The sequence below is a fragment of the Citrus sinensis genome, chromosome 2 (assembly GCF_022201045.2).
Source record: "Citrus sinensis cultivar Valencia sweet orange chromosome 2, DVS_A1.0, whole genome shotgun sequence".
NCBI lineage: Eukaryota > Viridiplantae > Streptophyta > Magnoliopsida > Sapindales > Rutaceae > Citrus > Citrus sinensis.
The window spans coordinates 17,960,292-17,973,248 of NC_068557.1; positions in this window are offsets into that span (position 1 = coordinate 17,960,292).

The window sequence follows — 12,957 nt, forward strand, 5'->3', positions numbered from 1 at the left end:
AGACATGTTAGATGTGCTCAAACACATAATGTCCTGATACACAAATTATGATACTCCCACTACATGAAAAGTAAGCTTGAATAATCATATTATTCATATGCATCATGGTGGACTTGATTTTAATATGTTCACTCGACTATGGATTGATATTGTAGTATTTACAATACTAATATGATCACCAATTTTCCTTCCTATACACAATGTTTATAATTTTGTATGCATATAATTAAATAATTATGATTGAAACTTATTGTAATATCTCACATCAGTTGTGAGAGAGATTTTGAACTAATTTATAAGTCTTGGACTTTTCTAATTAAGTAGATGTATTTTGGATTGCGAATCCCAATAACAAAAACTGTGACTGGCTATGTGTCCAAAGTAAAAAAATATCTATTTGGGTTCTTGTTACAGGTTGTGTGTTGTTGAGTGCTGGAGATTGCATATTTATAACGGGTAAAATCATCATTTAGCACTCTAAGCCTCACTAACATTTACATTTTGATGTATTTAAATCCTTTAAATTTTGATTATGTGTGTTTTGTTATAATTTTAGTATTTTATGTCTCTCATGTGTATTTTGGTCATTTCACAATTAACAAGAAATTGGATAGCAAAACAAATAACATTTTCAAGCTCAAAATAACTGAAAAACCTTAGGAAGAGCATAAAGGGCAAAATGCTTAGGAGGCATTGACTAATGATGTGGCATTGATCGATATTGTGGCAGCATATTATTAGATCAATTCACAATCCTAATGATGTTTCAGCTAATCAGAGCTTGTCACATGGCGCAATCTTAAGTGTCCGAAATATTTTCATCTAATGGCTATGATTTAGCCATTGTATCTATAAATCGAGGGCTTCCCCTTATTTAACAGTTCTAAATCCAAATTTGAACTCCATTTTCTATAATTCTCTCTTTATCTTATATTTTCTACATATTTTAATAAAATTACCATTTTACCCTTAGTTCAATTATGAGTGGCTAATTTAATTTCAAGTTTGGGTTGAAGGTGAAGCCTCAATATGATCTATAGGCTTAATTTGGTAAGTTTATTCACCCTCTCTCTCTCATTTATACGTATTGTTTTAACTCATCATTGACGAACAATAATAATCTTGTCTAGATTTTGTACGAGATATTGACTCCCTAGTACAAGATCATTACTGTTTGTGGGTCATCTTGACTCAGTGTTGACAGAGAATGTATCTAAATTATTTAGTAGATGGTTTTGCCACATTGTCAATAGTAGGATTGTTATCACCTAGCACAACATGTATTTGACATCACATTTAGCAAAAGATTATTATCCCCTAGCACAATGAGTGCTTGATACCATAATTACCAAAATGAGGACTATGAGGAGTGGGGTATTAGAACTAAAAATGAATATTAAGGTCATGGTGAAGTGTTGAATGTGACTCTAGAAATTCAAGTATTTCATTCAAATTGTTTGATCTTTAAGTTATTACCGCCATTTTCATTTTAGTAGCGCTAAAAAATCTCATCTAATTAATTCACAAACAAACTTGAAAAATTAACCCTACATATGATTAAATCTACCTTCTTATGGGATCAATATTCATCACCATAAATCTATACTACTATAGATTCATGCACTTGTGAGTTCAATAAATTTGCAAAAGATGTGCCCAAAACAAAAAATATCTACTTAATTGATGGGGATTGTAACGTTACACTTATCCTACTCCAATACTTCATTCTATAATTTTAAATTTATATTTAGCAATTTAATAACTTTTCTCCATCTGGCAATATGTGTTTCAGCTTAATTCAAGTTTACAACAATTAATTATTAATTAATTAATCAATTGAATTCGTTTATATACAATTACGTAGTGGATCGATTTTTTTTTTCCAATTTGTTTTCAAATACGTATGGCCAACTGCATATGTCACTTAAAGAAAGAATATTAAGGAGACCTAACACTGTCACTAATCTCATGGCTACTACAATATATTTATAATCCGTCTTTGTCAATTGAAAATTTTATTAGTATCCACTCCTTTTCCTTTAAAAAAATTAATAAAAATATGGCAATCCAATGTTCTTTCTACAACTTAAGTGAGAGAGAGGTTCAAATATTAAACTTTTTGTACCATCATAAAATTTGTTCACGAGTTAAATTAATTAACACTCACTTTGCTAAAACCACTTAAATTTGATCAAAATTACATATGCATATTTATGTGATTTTATATGCTTTCAATTAAATCCAATGTTCTTTCTAAAACTTAAGTGAGAGAGGTTCAAATATTAAACTTCTGTACCATTATAAAAAATTTTCATGGGCTAAATTAATTAACACTCACTTTGTGGAAACCACTTAAATTTGATCAAAATTACATATGCATATTTATGTGATTTTATATGCTTTCAATTAAATCTCTTTCGATTATTCAAAGACTAAAATTTGAAATTCAATCAAATTTATTATTTATTAATAAACATCTACACTAATACTAAAGGATAAAAGGATCTTGTATAATCTTTTTTCTCTTCTTCTCTTAGTGAAATAAATGGTCAAGATTGAATTTTGAATTTTAATGTTAACAATCAAGCCAACTTGTTTCACTTTATTTATGATGAAGCCAATTTTTTCACTAAATTTTTAAAATTAGAAGAAACTAGAAGAAAAAAAAAAGATTATGAGAGAATTGTAATCCAGTATTAAAAGTTAATAAAACTATTGATATAGTAATTAAAGTTTATTAGAACCTGAAGCTTGACAAGATGATTCAACCCACATATTTTGAGCACATAATAACTAATAAGCCTTATGTAGTACCAAAAAACTTACACTAAAATCCTTTTAAAAAAAGAAAATACAAAATCAACTTTTTTGTGTGTATATATGTATATATATAATCATTCTGAGCGTCTTTTTTTTTTTTAATGTGAACAAGCTGTTAAATCCTGCACTTAATAAAGTTAATTTTCAATACACTATAAACTCATGCAATTTAATAGCATTAGACTCTACTGAATCTCATGCTTTAAAAGCATGTCTGCATGAAAAAAATGAAGACGCCCAGACTATTTACAGATTTGTATTTTATACAAACCAAGGGGCTATTGGCTAATGTACTTGCTACTAATATCAAATAAAAGCACCCCATTTCAGTATAATGCTAAAAAGGATGTATATTTGTTTTGTGAAAAACTAAAAAAATCTTTAATTTAACTTTTAAAAATGTTATGATGTAAATATAGGTAGAAATGAAATTTTATTTTTCTTTTTCATTTTACTATAATTGTTCTTCGGTTTCTAGCTAAAATTTAAGAAAATTTCAAATACAATATTATTTATTTTAAAATTACTTGTAACAACTGTCGTATTCATAGCAATAAGGCTCGGAATAGAAGCTGAACTATTAGCATTAGTTTCTAGTTGGCCAACTAGAAAAGTAAACAAGGCTATAACTTTTAACTATAACAGTAAAAAATAACTGTTACAGTTACTACATAGATAGATCTTCTAACACTGAGCAGTAATAATGAGAAACTAACTAACGTATCATAATAACAAGAGATAAGGACAAATATTTACTTCAGTTAATTAATATCTTAGTTACTCGCAGTTCTATTATGGCAAGCATTTGCTCTCTCTCTCTCTCTCTCTCTCTCTCTCTCTCTCTCTCTATTATAAATACAACCAATAAAGAAAATCAATCACAAACAAAACTAAAGTTCTATTGAAGCACTAGTGGGACTCATTTGTTTTTATTAATCAATGAAGTTTCTGTATGATCTTGGTTCGTGTTACTGGCGCTCGGTGCAAGTGCGACAACTGCAACCGAAGGAACTGGGTAACAGAGTGCAGGTGGTATTGGTGAGCGGGTGTAATGAGGCATGGTCGAAGCCACGACAAAAGAAGACAAATATGTCAAAATACTGGAGACCGGAGCTATCAGTGATATTAGAAGATATGGTTGTTTCATTCTTGGAGATTGATCAGGGAAAGACTCAATATCATCATCAGCCTGTAAAGAAGGTGTCAAGAAAAAGTAATATTAATACTTATAATAATAATAAAACTAGATCAAATTCAAAGGTTAAGCCAGCTCCTCGTTCTTTTTATTACAACAATGACTATAATGAATATCACCCCAGGTAATCTTTTTGTGTTCAATCTTCATGTTTGGCCGATGGTTTTTAGTATGAGTAATTTTTTAATTAATAATTAATGTTATTGGTTTTATATTTGTTTTCAGGAAAAATTCTATGTCGGTGATGATATCAGCGTTCTCACCCTCACCGTTCATTTTCTGATGGACGATATGCAACAAAGTTTTGATCATCTACTTCTTGCATATATTATGGTTATGGTAGATGATTTTGTATAAATGTTTAGTACACGTATATTTTTGTGCCAATCTTTGCATGTATGTATGTATGTATGTATGTAAAAGGTTAAAAATTTGTATGTATGTATATTTCTTGGTTTAAGTGTATATACATATATATATATATAGAGTGAGGCTATTTGAACCCACCAATTTATTCAATAAACATATTTACTAAATAAACCCACCCTCAAATTTTGAAATTTTAAATTTTACTCAATAAACCCACTAAAATATCTAATATACCCTTACTAAACCCATTTTTTTATAATAATAGTTATTTTACTTATTAAACCCATTATATTCATTTATAAACCCATTATATTGGACATTGATTATTAATTAGAAATTTAATAATCAATTTTGAGTGAATGGTCCCTCACTCAAGGAAAAATGAATCAAAGCATTCTATATGGAGAAAATAGCCGTCATCATGAAATTATTGTTTGAGTTATAATATAGTGGTGAGAAAAATCTTGTATGATGGTATGAAAATCTAATCTAAGGAATCTGAGAAAAAACAATTATTTCAGAATCTGGGAAAAAGCAATAATTGATTATTAATTGGAAATTTAATCATTAATTTTAATTAAACAATTTTGAGTGAGGGGGCCATTCCCAAACGAATCATATCCATCATCAATATCCATGAACATTGAGCTAAAAGAACAACCCGAATGGCATGCCAACATTAAAGCAAAAAAAAAAACATATGAATAGTATTATAGAGTTAATTTTCTAAAACTATTCTATCTATAGTAGCCACCTTAGGACTTATAATTTCTCTAAAATGTTGTATTTGAGAAGCATATAAAGTCTCCCATCCACTTGCGATAGGGAATATGCGCCCCAATTAGGTGTTATAGGTGGAACATGATGACCTGGCATTAAAAATACATGTAAAAGATTATAATTAATAATCGTAAATTATAAATGGAAGAACATTTAATTAATAAAATAATAAATTATACCTCAACAAAATGATTGCCAAATACATAGCCAAGAGCAATATTTCGACGAGATAGTATATGCACTTGCTCAGATCTCAAAGGAAAAAATGTAAGGCATTGTACCGAGGACAAGTGGAATAAGACAACATTATAGCACGATGCTATAAGATGACCCATGTCAGGCATAGTCATCCATCGATCAAATGATACTGGCCAATTCTCATAATATGAAAGGATATGAATAAGCTCGTTCACTCTTTCAGGTCCCTATAATTTGCCATAATCATCTAAATGAGAGTACAACTCATTTAGTAAATCTTTCCTCACTTGTGCCCATCCATCCTCACCCAAGCCTATTAAGTCAGCTTTTGCTCTAAAACTATAGTTACCATCAGCTACAACATCGTTAATGTGATGAATATATGATTGTAATACAACTGAAAATTCATCAATAAACGTAATTGATTTGACTGGCATGCTCTTGTTAACCTACAAATATAAGTATTATACATAATAAAAAATTTAAATTAAATGACTTACTAAATAACTTAAGCATAAATTTGTATTACCTTTTGTTTCGGTCTTCTTTTATGTTTAACCTCAGCTTTTGATTTAGCAGCTATAACTGAATTACTCTTTACATTAAGTGAACAACTTTCTTGGCCAGATAATACTATCTCACAAGCATATGGGTCAAAATGGGTAGAAGTATCGACTTTGATAGATGGTTGATCTCATGTTCTTGTCTTTGTCTTTAGATCTAAAAGAAAAGTACGCCCAAGATTGGCCATCTCCTTTAATTTTTTCAAAATATCTAACCGAATTTCAATCAAACTCTCATTAAACTGCTTAGTAATTAACTCAAACTTCGGTTGACAACTTAACTCCACCTTTTGCTTTTGAGTAACAGCTACTAAATCAAGTTTTTTCCAATAAAGATCAATTCTCCAAGTGGAGTAGGCTGACATTCTCTTTTGTATTCTGCAATCTCATGAGCACATGGTAAACCATGTGTTTGGCGAACAATACACCCACATGCAGAGCGGTCAACCCCAAGAGAAATAGCATGTTTCAGCTTACTAAGGATTATATTTAATGCAGTTACAGAGGTGAAGCCTCGAATATGATTGAATTCTGTAGGCTTGAATTGATGTTGAACAATTGTCAAACGTTTCTCAAATGATGCTTTAATATATGTATGTTGCAGCTCAAGTAAATTGTGTATCTTTGCCCTAAAAGTTTCATTGACTTGTGGAAAGATGTTTTTTCAACCTTGAATGTGAACTTTTAACTCTATTAAAAAGATAATATTAACAAAAAAATTATTATTATTATTATTATTAATAAATAAATAAATAAAAATTGAATAAGTAAAACCAATAAGTTATTGGTAAAATTAAAATGTTATATGCATGTTTGTTGTTAAATTTTCAAAGTGCATAATTTTATATGTCCATGCTGAAACAAATCTTTTTTTTTTTATAGTTGTTCATTCATGTATCTGTTACATATTCCATTACTACTAGAAAAGATGCAAAATCTCTCTGCATGGTTTTAAAGTGGTCAAGGAATTCAATTTCATTTGAAGATAACACCAATAAGTTCCAACTTATTATGAACTTCTCCCACTTATCATTTGCTGCAAATAACTTCTTGCAGTTTGCCATAATATTCCTACTAATATGTCATCTACATAAAAAATAATTTGCATAAGGAAATATCTTCTCAATGGCATTCATTAAAGCCAATTCTTTATCAGTGACAATGACCCTAGGTAAAAAATCATTGTCCATTAAAACCCTCAATCTATCTAATGTCTATGTGTAGCTATCTTCTGGCTCAGAACTTCAGTATGTATAAGCAACATTAAAAGTCATACAATTGATGTCACTCTTATAATCTCAAATAATCTCAAATAAAGAAAGATGATATTTATTGACTTTGTAAATACAATCCATTAGCAAAATACTTGGAAATATACGTAACAACTCTATGCTCTTAGGGTGTGCCTAAAACAAGTCTTTCACAATATATGCATTGTCATAACACTTATACCGCTCAATGTAATTATGTTCAAACAACTTACTCAAAAGTTGTTGCATTTGTGATTTACCAGCCATCTCAATCACCTTATATCACTGTCGTGCATTGTATATTGACTTCATTGTAGAAACATTAAATAGATCATTTTTTTTCAAAGTGACTAAAATATCTTTTGGTCGTACCATACTTTTTGACATGTCAACTAATATTGATGTTTCTTCTATAGTTAATCGCCCTACAAATGAGTGCCCATCAAGATGTTTTGCAATTGGATGATTATGTACTCCGCGCATTACCTTTAGCATCCAGTCGCTATAAGTGTCTAACTTTTGGCCCTTTAATTTAAAAAGGACGTCTGCATTTTATTGTACGAATTATTCTCGATTTCAAATCTTTTTTGTTGTCATTCTTCTTTATTTTTTCATACTTTCCACCTATCTCACAACCAAAAAGGATCCTTGATCTTTTACCACCACGACCCACTTTAGATCTCTTGATAACAACCATATACCTTTTTTCTTTCCGACATTACGAGTCCACTAAATCATTACTTCTCCACTCTTAAATAAAATTTCACAAAAATTAATCCAAAATTAATTATAAATTAAAGTTACCTCATGAGTTGTAAATTCACTACTATAATCCATCACACAATTTGTATCATAATTGGTAGATTTGATGGAAACATCAACCTGCATATAATTGAATGTCGTTAATAAAACTACAAAATACATTTAAAAAATCAATTTTATATGACACATAAAGACCAAACTAAAACGATATAATTATCTTAGTATTAGATAGGTGAAAATGACAATTACTCTCGGAAGAAACATAAAGTTGCAGAAACAAACTATTAAAAGAAGTTAACCTCAGCAAATGAGTTAAAATAATGCTTATAGGCGACTGGCTCCATCTGTGATTTAATATGCTCACTTGCATAAAAAATTGCAGCTCCATAAATATCATAACTTGAAGAACCAATTGTTGGTGACACATTATGAACCTAATTTATTTTGGCAAATTCAAATACAATAAGATATAAGTACAACAGCTACTATTTACCAGGCTACTGATAACTCTATGAAATGAGAGTTATTATGGCAATTCTAACTTAAATCAAGATCACTTAGAGAGTAAATTATGTGTTTTTATTACATTTTTGTTACATTTTGCATAAACATTCATTTTAGTTTAGTCTTAATAAGTTTTGCTTGATTTAAAGTAATTCGTGCTCAAATTGTGTGCATAATTGTAGGTTTCCAGAAGCTTATAATTCATGGAAGGAATGCTGATGCAATAGGCTGGCAAAAAGGAGGAAGAACATGGCTATAAAAGAATTGAAACAAATCTGGAACAATGCAGTTGCTGTAGCCGTTGCTGTAGCAACCATTGCTGTAACAATCCTGGAACAACGACAGAGAAAATTCCGTGCGGGATACTTACAGAATTGCAATCTGCAGTTTCTTAATATGATTTATGCGCGCCCTAGGCTTCCGTTTATCCTAATTTTCAACTATAAAAGAAGCAAACATCATAAAGATGAAAGAGGGCCGTCACTCAAGGAGAAAAACACAAAGACATAAAAGAAAAACAAGATTCAAGAGAGAGATTAAGGGTTGCACAAGAGGAAAAATTGCATAGATCAATTGAGAGCTCAATCCTTCTTATTCTTCTCTTGTTTTCGTGTTTTCTATTTATTCATGGGGATGTGTTTCATGGCTGAAATTCCGTTCTTTATTTTTCTTTTACAAACCATGAACTAAATTTATTTGTGGTTGAGTGATAAACAATCTTAATGGTTTATTGACTGAATATATGTGTTGCTGCATGTTTGCTGTAGTAGTTTGTTTTGATAGTATTTATTTTTATTCATTATTTCTGTAGGTCACCTATTTAATTATACAAGTTAGGAGAGAGCCGCAAAATGACCTAGCTTAGTGGAACATATCAGAGCAATACTTGGTTTTAGATTGAGTTTCCCAAATTGAGTTTTACTTGAGTCCCAAAAGGGCCATGCTTGATTTAAGATTAGTGATGAACTAGACATAAGAATTCACCTTGTAGGGTAAATAGAACCCAAGCGTGTAATGTTATATCTTATGTTGGCATAGCAACTGATCATTATTAGGTTGCATATAGATATAAGATATCCAACATGCGACGGCTGAGGATACATAAGGATTCTGCCCAGTGCTGTAGCAAATACTGCAGCAACCGAGTCAACCATTAGAAAATAGTCAAGACCATTAAGAGAGTTTATTCACTCAACTACTATACATTCCCATTAGTTTTATCCTTGAGCTTGATGTGATAGTTTACTTTATTGCATTTTATTTATTGCGTTTTTATTTTAATTAGTACGTTAGTTTCATTAATTGTTTATTTTATTTTAGCACAAAATCTGCACTATTAAGATTGCTGTAACAAATCTGATAACATCAATCCCTGTGGAGACGATCTTGAATACTCATCACTTTATTACTTGTTGTGTACACTTGCACATTGACACCAATAGCATTAGTATTTATACACCAACAGCTACCAAACACTAATTAAAGGCAAAGATCAATGCATAACAGAGAAAAAAAAATTTCAATAAACAAAAAGGGATTATAGCATGATTCATTGTTCTCATAATTCTAAAACCATAATTTGGAGAAAAAAAAGGCCAAAGAATAAACAAGGAATTACTTTTTAGTTATGTGGTGCTTGGTGAAATAACATGGTGATAGATCCACCCGCATGATATGAAGAATATTATATATATTTCTAACGAATAGTATGAAATTATTTGATTAAAAAGTTATAGCCGATCCCTTTAAATTACAAGCATTAAAGTGCACAGGGACTGATATACTAGTAATTTATATATTATTACTATATTTTCCTAACTTAATTTTATATTAAATTATATTTTATTATGTTAATTTTATCTTAGTTTTAATATTTTGTTATTTTAGGTATAATATGGTATTAAAGAGAAATTAAATTGGAACATTCAGGAGAAAATGAACATGAAGGAATCAAAAAGGGAAAGAAATAAAGATATTTAATTGGAACAAATAAAAAAAGATTTAATTTGATTAATCAACATGCACGCAATCATGAGTGAAACATATATTGTGATTAATTGAGGAAGTAAATATTTTGGCATGGCTGTAAATGGCAAGCACGTGATGGGCTTTGGCTTTAACAATATTCATTGGCCAATTAATTGTACAAGTTATGTGCATGCATGAAAGAGGCGGCTTGGCTTTGGATTTAATTCTTTCCATGCAAGGAGTTAGGGCGCACAATAAAAGCTACTACAAAAGCTATACTTGCGGAGAATTAAGAGAGGATGGCAGCTGCGAAAATTGGAGAGAAAAACCGAGAGCAAGAAAAAAAAAAAAAAAGAGAAGCCGCCGCTGCAAATCTGGGAGCAACAATTTGGAAAGTCAATTGCAAAGATTGGAGAGAGGTAGCTTCTTGAGTTTATTCTTTCTCTTCTCTTTTTCTATTATCTTTCTTGAATGTTCCGAATTAAATTCATGGATTCTCTTTATATTCCCATGAACTAATTTATTTTACTAGGGCTACGATGTTACCTAAATATGAAGATTTAATTCTATAAATCTATGTTATTTTTAGTTTATTATTCCATGGTTGAGTGTTCATTATTGTGCTTAATGCTTTTAAATCTCTGACCAATATTTAAATGATTTGAGGATACATAATAAGACTGAGAGGAAATTTATGTAATTTTGCTTTGTGTAATGGATGCCATGAATTGAACGAAAAACAGAGATGTGCCAACGTGATTCATGCAGTTTTCTCTAAGAATTTCCATAGAGCTTAATGAATCTTTGCATATTTAAATTCATACAGAGATATAGTGCGTTGATATATGAAGGTATTTTTTATATTATTTGAGAGAAGATATTGAATAGATTAGAGAAATTCACTGTCAACATGGGTGATAAACTTTAATAGCATAGATGGAGGATTAAATTGAAATGGTTATGGTGAAATTGAATGTACTAGTGTCTTAATCTCTTAGTGGTTTCTATTTTTGCCTGCATATTTATTTAATTTTTAGTTTTTTATTTAATTTTATTCTTAATCTAAATCTGCCTATTCAATTGTTCAAATAAATTAGAATTAGAATAATTTCGGTAACTAATAAGATATACAATCTCTGTGAGACGATACTTTACTCTTCATTATATTACTTGTGCGGAATAGTATACTTGTTAATTTACGCAACAGGGAAAACTTATGCAATTCAACGAAAAGTCAAAGAACAACCAACTTTGTTCATGATTCAAACAAAGGGAAAATTTGTCAATATTCTCTATCAATTTCGAATGGAAAAGGGAAAAAAATCAAATAAAAAAACAAAATTCTAACCACTTCAAGATTCAAATTATTGTCAATATTGTTTTGTTCCTCCATAAAATTAATATAAATAACAACCAACTTTGTTACTCTGAATCGAATCACATGTGCCCATTTAACAAAAATATATGACTTGACACAAAAATCACACCTCTTGATTGATTATGGTTTAATGATAATTTGATTAGGGTTCTATAAAACTATGTTAAATATAAAGATGGATTCAAAGAGTAAAATTCTAGTTTCTTTTCTTTTTTATTATACTCTATTGTCCATAACTGTAATTTAATTTAAGGTATTTTAATGATAAAAATTATTTTTAAAAATGGATTTATTGAGTAAATTGGTGGGTTCAAACAGCCCCCCTCCCCCCCACACACACATATATATACACACGTATGTATGTAAAAGGTTAAAAATTTACTTATAAGATCACAAGACATGAATAGTAGGGTTCACCGCCATATTTTCAATTGTGAAATGGATGAGGGATAGAAAGAACATATCAGAATATTGATCATAGTAGAAACATGCTAAAACATAAACTAATTGAACATCTATGGCTTTCATAATTTCACTTATTCTGTATTATGATAAATTCCTTGATGAGTATTGACAAATTTGATACTATGAAGTTCAGGTGCATTCCTCTAGTGATACGATACAAAAGTTACAATCACTTACAATAGATTTTCAAAGCCAATACTCTGACTTTTGCTATAGTTTAATAACCATTTATGTGATGTCTTGGAGTTCAAGAAGAGCTAACTTGGCGGGCATCTATCAGACGTGAAAAGGGCATCTGATTATTATGTTCAGGCGCACTACTCTGAGTAGAACTCTGTTCATATAAGGGATTAGAAACCAACTTTGAGAACACTTTGGCTAGATCCATAGAAGAAACTATTTTATCATGATAGATCCCAGAATCATTATTTAGAGCCAGCTCTTCTTCTTCAATGGGCTTGCGCCAAGTATCAATTTCAGGTCTCTGATCTTGTTGCTGCTTCTCAACATCCTTACTACTCCATTGATTTTTAATCCACTTGTTCCTCCCTTGATTATCATTTTTTCCTCATCCCATCAGTAGCTCTTTACTCTTCAAATTCTTTCAATTCTCTTTCCATCAGTAAGACTCACAATATTTTGGTTATGTTGAGCGAGAGCCAATCTCTCCGATGTTGCTTTATTCTTGGAAATGTTGATCCTTCA